Source organism: Sinohyriopsis cumingii, chromosome 16 (assembly GCF_028554795.1).
Source record: "Sinohyriopsis cumingii isolate HCF-2022 chromosome 16, ASM2855479v2, whole genome shotgun sequence".
NCBI classification, from domain to species: domain Eukaryota; kingdom Metazoa; phylum Mollusca; class Bivalvia; order Unionida; family Unionidae; genus Sinohyriopsis; species Sinohyriopsis cumingii.
In genome coordinates this window covers 51,359,486-51,367,786 of record NC_142976.1, presented here as the reverse complement: position 1 = coordinate 51,367,786, position 8,301 = coordinate 51,359,486, and the positions used below count along the sequence as shown (strand labels likewise).

Genomic DNA, 8,301 nt, shown 5'->3' with positions numbered 1-8,301 from the left:
TCTAAAATTACTTAGACTGAATAAACCCGAAGATCCCCCGACGCATCAACAGTAGGGTGGGTGGGGTGGGGGCGTAGGTGTGTTTTGACTATTTTCATAGACATATTACAAAATGAGAGGTTCATATGGGTACCTTGAACACATCAATGTCCAGTATAAAAAAATCGAAACCAGCAAGGTCATTGTTGATACAGAAATTATGGAATATCACCTGAAAAACTTAAAAAGAGTCGAGTAAGACTGAGAACCCTGCAAAATGATCAATGCACACGCTTGGCGCTGTATTATCAAAATCAATGCCATTCGTGTGCCCTCTCTACGTATCTCATCCACGCACTGGAAACCACATACACATTGAGAATTACAATTAAATTGAGAATTCACGTTTCTCCTAATTTGGACTAGCTATGAAACGTTTGATTGTCCATTGCAGAAATCGAAAAGGGAAATGGCCTGAATATATATTTTGTCATGTAAGTATTGAGTGCTAGGCACAAGGAGACCGAGTACAGTGTTTCAGATGTGCTGTGAAACTTCACAAATGGATAAAGATAACGCCTATGTCGTCATTCCAGATGTTATCCGTGCTCTAACAATCCTACTTTGGAGGGTGCAGATTATAAGTGCGTTAGAATATGAGATAATATCAATAGCATAGTGACCCAAACTTACACATTTAAGTTTTGCATTAAATAGAAAACATCTTACGCGAACCAAAATGGGCCGTTATGATGGATTGTTATGTACGAGCCTTACAGCTTCGCATGGAATAGAAAAATCGTGGTATTAATACAGTTCGATCATGTGCACTTTCTCTCTCTCTCTCTCAGAGCCACACGTTCCATTTTAAATTATCTCTCACTCTAGCACTCTAGGTGCATCACACACAATGCTATATACAGATTTTATCATCTTTCTTGCATCATGAAAAATTTATAATACTGAGGATGATATTAGTAGTAATATTTAGCAATACTAGTAGTGGTGATTTTTAGCCTGTTACTCAATATTTACTCTCTCTCAATCTCTCTCTTTTTGCCTATTTCGAATGATTATGTGAAATAGAAAGCTATGTTACAGAAGTTTTTTCATTGTTTTAAGACAACTTGCGCACATAAATTTGTAGAACCAGTCTTTGTTTCTTTATAAGTCAGATTGATTTGATCTATAGTATATTTTTAAAAGAGAAAAAAGTAAGAGATATTTTAGCTTGGGTATAGCCACTTATGTTTGGCACCTCGCAGACTTGAAAATCAAGGCCAAAATACGTGTTGTCCGATTTGCAATGACGTGTGATAAAAACCTGTCAGAACAGGCGAATACTTTGTTAACTATGAACATATAACAATTTATACCCTGACTTTTGGCGCTTTTTTTTTTGTTTAGGCGGGCAACATAGATCGAAATAAACACTGTTGACATCAGGTTTGTTTCAAAACCAAACTTTTTAATCCTAGGTAGGGAATTTAAACAATGTAATAGTTTGACACATGTTTTTGCCGACAAAGATTATGCATAATGCAGTCGCTAAAATAGCTATCTTACAGGCACTTACAGGCACTTCAAATCATAATGAATTCCTTGGATCATATTTAAGAAGTAAACAATGGCTTTTATAAACTGATAATTGAAAACATATGCTATCCCGGTACCAATAACAATCCCCCAAACCAAGACAACAACAAAAACCTACCGAAGTCTAATAAATGGATGCCCTGAGAATGTTATAATTTAGTATTGTTAAAATTCTACATTTCCTCCCGTTTCCTGTATACTTTATTTTCGATTAAAACATCTTCAGATTTCGAACATAGAATTTACCCTTGTCGTTTGAAAGTCTTAAAAGTTAACGTTAATTTCTCTAATGCTGGAATTTAAAAAAAAATAGCGGGCTGTTTTTCTTCTCTTACTATACTGGTGGTGTTTCTCGGTTCTTTTGCCTCTCTTCAGATACTTTCCAGATGGGATAATTATAAATCTGTTTTACCGATCCTAAAGAACGTTAGGAAAGACCGGTGACATCCATTAATACAATGGAGGATACATTTCGTTTCATGGTTGATTGTTTTAATCTGTCAAAATCAATATGATTGTCTACGACTAAAAGTTGTGTATGAAAGAATTAACAAAATTCTCACCTCAGTATCTAAAGCCTCTGCCCCTGTGCGTAATGCATAGGATAAATCAAGTAATACAAGCACTTACCACACACGTAGACACAAGACTCTTCGGCAGTATGATTGTTACATTTGTTTCACATGAGTTTTGTTTAGCCCTACACGAATTTCTTTATATGTGGATATATTAAGGTGCTGCTATGGTACTCATTTACATTAACTGATTATTTGTCAAAAATAAGACTTGATCAATACACGTTTGATCTGTAAAATAAAACTTTTATTATACTGGTTTTGTCTTACTGCCTCTACACACTGCTGATATAATTTTCTCAGATGTGGGAGACAGACCTAGACGAGATCATCAACATTTCGTTATCATAACTTCCTTTAACATTATTAATGAGGAATGTTCATTTTAGATCAATTAATAAACAAATATGGCTAATTGCATACATATAATAAGAAGCGACCTTAATGTCGTCTTCTATTGGTTATATTAGACAAATCATTGAACAGATCTCTCTCTATCTCTCTTTATATATATATATATATATATATATATATATATATATATATATATATATATATATATATATATATATGTCCGTGATTTCTGACCAGGCGCGTACGCAATGCCTTCACGATTTTATCTCATTCTAAGTGACTTTATATCTTTAGGGTCATCAAACGGCTGCCTGATAGTAAATACAGGATTAGCATGACGAGACACTTATCACACAAAAGCTGGTGATTAAAACGGTTGAAATTTCATCACCTTCAGTAGGATCTTTGTTTATCATTTAATCACCAATTAAACACATTGTTGTTCTTTCTTAACGAAAACTAATGTCATCTTAAGTTCAGACAAACTCCAAATTAATTTGACGAGATTTTAATATATTCACAAGATACTAATTAGCAAAACTTTTCAGATTTACAGGACACATGAGCTTCCCCTCCGTTCTTTCTCGCTCCCTCTCTCGGTAAGTTGAGCATATACACGCACACACACAGACACACACACACACACACACACACACACACACACACACATATATATATATATATATATATATATATATATATATATATATATATATATATATATATATATATATATATATATATATACATATGCACACACATACACACACACATATCTATCTATCTATCTATCTATCTATCTATCTATCTATCTATCTATATATATATATATATATATACAACGTGATTGTGAAGAAAAGTTGTATTAAATTTTTTCTCTTTCCTAACACGTTGCGGTTCGTTTATGGTGTACTTTGATACTATTTTGGCGTACTTCGTGCATCCGTTCTCCAGTATCTGTTAAATTTATCATGCTCTCATACTGCTCCAAATGGCAGGTAGACACCGATGGGGCAGGATGGAACTGTATGTCACCCTTGAAAAGCATAGTCGGTGCCAGGAATCCTGGTCTGTGAAATCCACGTGACCTAAACGAGAAAGTAGGAAAAACGGCACAATGGCGATCCTCCTGCCAACCGCAAGAATGTCTTAAATGTATCTGATTTCCATCGGCCTCATTCCATTTTCTGGTTGTCACTGATACATTGACTAACCATCTTTGTGGCTAACCCAATGCTGACTCAATAGGATTCAAAATGGTGAGCGTTAAGGCTACAAGGTCAAAGTGACCTTCTAAGTTTTGTATAAAGTTCAAATATGGAAAATGGTTGCCTACTTAAGTACGTAAAGAGTGGTCCTGCAATAGTTAGCCTATATGGATCGGTACGCTTCCAAATAGGCTATAGGACAAGTGCCTTGGGGGGCGGGGCTAGAACATACAACATATATAGGGTTGTCACGAGCTGAAGTGTCGAAACCTTAATGCAAAAACCTTTTCAGAAATTGTGACGAGAGAGTTGCATCAAATTATCATTTTGCCTATTTTTATCTTTTAAGAACAGGGTGACAATCCAATTAAATCTCATCGAATACATGTTACGCCTAAAATGTTCTGAAATGCATTTAGGAAAGTGTAAATTGATCTAGTACACCTTTGGTAAAGAACATCGTGTGCATAGCTTTTTGAATGACTTTAATGCGTTTTTGCTGATGGAAAGAGAAAGAAAATCTGCGTCTCTTTAGTTAGTGCACAGAGCCAACTGCGAAAAGAAAAGTTATTTTTGAAGAAGTCTTTAGTAAACACCTGAAATCATTAAAGTTAGCAGTGAGTGAATTAGTGTCAGAGACAAAAATCTATCTTAAATTGTATGGATCAATTATATGTAATTTAAATGTATGGTCCATTTCAATGACTTTGTATCATTGGACTTTTTAAGATGCAGAATATTCTTTGTTGATTAAGCGCGCCATGGAAAGGGCATGATTGGTTATCATTACTAGGGGAGAGAATTCAGTCGTGTCACGGAATGGTGTAAATGTTGTTAATTAAATACATGTACTCGGGTTTCGTTTCTTTTTCTCTGTACAACGATACCCGAGGATGATTATAATATGGTCTATGTATTTCGAAATCGTGAGTACGATTCGTCCTGTGCCACACGTGCAAGGTGCCTTTGATAAAGAATAACGAAAATTCTAAAGGTATAAATACGTTACTACATGTAAAGGACCTTTACAATACTAATGATTTTGTCAGCAAGCGGCCTGCTTAAAGGATTCGCACAACTCCAGCTGTAGGGGTAGGTAATGTTTTGGGTTTTAAGTGATAACTAGTGTATTACCATATTTGCCTTTGCATGTTTGTTATAGTTTTCTTTACATACCATAATGCGTGCATTTTTTATTCTTGTTGCGACGTAGTGCAGGACTTACATTGGTAATGTAAAGCTACATTTTTTAAAAGAATTGTTTACTATTGTCTTATCAAGCAGGGTTAGGTTTACTATTGAACCTCTGTTTTGTAATTGCCATTATAATATAATCTTTTTAACTTACCATGTATAACGTCCTTACGTTATGTCTGTATCAAGTTTAGTACACTGTATCGGGTATATTTTCAGCTGAGTTTTGATGGTAGGAATATCCGGGGTGTCCGGTGTTGTCAGAGTGTAGAAACGTCCGTGTGTCCGGAGCGTTTAAGGTGCCGGAGCGTCTAATGTCTAGCGTCCGGAATGTCAAGAGTGACTAAGGTGACCCAGCTGTAGAGCCGTCAAAGGACCAGGGGGACCGGAGGGTCTAATATTTCAAGTGTCCGGAGGGTCTAATGTTTCAAGTGATCACAGTATTCCGAGGGTCCGGAGTCTATATTGGTTGTGAAATTGATTCGGAGGAGCTGTGGAGCGGATATGGTGCACGGGTGACGGAGTGCATCTCCACACATGTAAAATTAGCTGTATGCTAATTTTGGGTTAGTAAGACCCAGTGTATTATTCAGGACTGGAAGGATAGATTGTATATCCGTTCTTGTTTAGTGACATAATTTCGCTACCTGAGCGAATACATTTTTTTTTACTATGTGTAAACGCTTACATTGTTTACTATTTGAGTGAACTATATTCATCTTTCCATTATTGAATCATTTGTGAAATCATTTATCCTGTGTTTTAGGGTTACTGACCTAAATTTATTTGTACATTTTTTCCATCTTTGAAACTGTGCGTTTTTTGTTAAATAGATCCAATATTTGGATTATAAATACGCACACATCTTCATCATCCACTACTCATATAAATCGCCACATTAAACCGTATATCTGTGTCGTCAAAACGTGTTCTGTTAATCCGAAATATCCCACCCGGTTATCTTGTTACAAGTCGATGTGTCCAAAGTGATGTTCTTATATAGCGACCAAGCCAGCTTATATATGTTTGATTACTTTGTATAGCAGGTATTTAAATAAACGTTCCAGCGCACTATTTAGATGGGCATAATTGAAAAAGCTGGAAAGTGATGTGGGTGTCAGATCGCATAGGTTGTTATCTCTTAGAAACTCGAAATGTTTTGGCGCGAAAGGATATCAGCAAGTTTTTTATGGAAACTAGTGCGTTTTGCCTTGGAGAAGATATTTAACCTAAGGCAAGAGAGTACAAATTTCCGAATTAACGATATCATATGTGTGTCCTTAGGAGATGTTAACAATTTAAACTAAGGCTTAATTCTCAGTTTTGAATGAGATCCATTTACTGGTCAAGTGCCCCAGACTGCAACTGTCAGAATAGTGGTGTTCATTTCTAGGCGACTGATATTTCGATATGCCCATGTATAATTCCAAAGTCCAAGGAAATACTATGTGCTTTGGACCACGCTGTATCACACAGAGCCAGTGTTATCTGTAGACCAGTTTAAAAGGCCATATTTGCTTAAGCTGCCTAGAAAAACAAATTTGTTCAGCAAAATTAATAGTACCTAAAATGGATCGCAACTCTTTGAGGGTTATTTTATTTGGAGCCAGATATTAGTGGATGAGTGTATTACATTGTTCTTGATTGTCAGTGCGAAGACGAACCTCCGTTCTCACCAAAGCAAATTCGTATCAAGGATGTTGATGGAGTCGTTGTTTTATCCGTAGGCATATGAAAGTCATTTAATTTTGTTATCCACTGAAGACAAATGATAAAGGTCTCAAATATTCTGCAACTTGATCTAATACCCATGCGTAGGCTTTTATCGATGTAATACTCTTTTTGGAACCAAAACAGATGAAATATGATATTGGTAGGGACAGATAGGAAGGAATGCTAATGTATGTGACATATGTGTTAGAGATAAAGAACCCCTACCCTGTAGCTTTGTAAACTTAATAACATAGTGATGCCATCGCACTGATCTGTTGGTTGGTGATTTTAAAATTCCTTCGTTAACCGAATCGCCTTAAGAGATACATAGAAGATGAATCATTCTGAATGACCACTGGTTATTTTGTAAGACCAAACCAATGGTGAAATGTGTAAATAAGAGAATGGTTTGGTATGGAAAGGCCTTGAAAAGAGCGATTCACGATTCAAATGTCCCTTTAAACCCCACGCCAAATCACTTTTGTAAACTCAGAAGAAGGCATTACGGTAGGCATGATCGAATCAGTGGAGCCAATAATGCAAGCGACCAAGTTTAAAAGGGGTAGTGAAATATTCATCTGGAGTGCTTTTTATTGCATGGGGCTGTGGTTCGGGGTAATTGGAATTGTGTGAAACAAAAAGACTGATTGTCTAGTCACAGCTGTTGCGGGCTGTATATATATATATAATCTGAAATGGTTTCGTAATTGGCGTGTTACATCGGATTAGTGAGTGCTACGCTAAACATTTGAAGTGCTAAAACTTGCAGGAACACCGTGTGCGACTAACTGTTGATGATTTCCATTATAATGCCGCCTACCAGCCCGTTTCTCTTCATGTTCAGTGATAGTTTGAGCAGGAGCGGTATGGACCACTGGGTTTCGCTTAATTAAGATACTAGTAAACCTGCTTAACGCAAGAATCCAATTTCATATCGTGCTTTTGATCTTCTTTATTTTAAGGACAAATCTCAGTTCAGGAGTTGTTGTCGTTTGGCAATGAGAGTTTAGGTTGTGGACCATTTTACGCTGCATCACTAATAACAGATCATACTGATCTCCAGACATCTGAGTGTTGAGTCAGCCAGGGTACTATTGCGTTCACAAATTAGAAATATGTGGACCACCCAAGCTACTGCTGTGTGTGTGTGTGTGTGTGTGTCCAAATTGAGGACTTTTGACCGCCGGTGGAGTTGTCGTTCTGGTACTCTTGAAACTATGTTCTACATTGGACCTTCACCTTCGGGCTGAACTTAGGTATCTGTTGCACTTTATATATACTTCAGTACACTAGAGCATTATTAAGTAGATAGAAAATCATCACAAATATTGCAATATTAAGTAGTTTTTTTACGGCAGTGAAGTGGGGAACTGGATATTACAATATGCACGCATACAACATTTTAGTCCAGTTGTAAGGAACCAACTGGTGAAAAATAAAATCCACCTTTAATGATATCGAAAATCATGGGTCACTATAGTAAGGTGCAGAACCGAATTACACCAATAAGAAAAGAAGTATAAAAATGAAGGCCAGTGATACAAAATCAACTGATTTACATCAAAACTTACCGGACTATTTTGAAAATCGAGGTTCACTCCAGTGAGGTGCAGATCCCAACATCAACAATAATCAAACAAGTACATAAAGAATAATTACTGGCCAGTGGCACGGAACTAGCG

The 8,301-nt window shown here is 36.4% G+C and overlaps 1 long non-coding RNA gene across 1 annotated transcript; it reads left to right on the top strand.

Annotated features, from left to right (window-relative positions):
- The first annotated feature begins 647 nt into the window (after positions 1-647).
- LOC149780394 (uncharacterized) lies at positions 648-5,804 on the top strand. Its single transcript, XR_016414891.1, has 3 exons — positions 648-783; positions 3,053-3,103; positions 5,126-5,804. It is a non-coding gene; the product is annotated as an uncharacterized LOC149780394 (long non-coding RNA).
- The last annotated feature ends 2,497 nt before the right edge of the window (positions 5,805-8,301 follow it).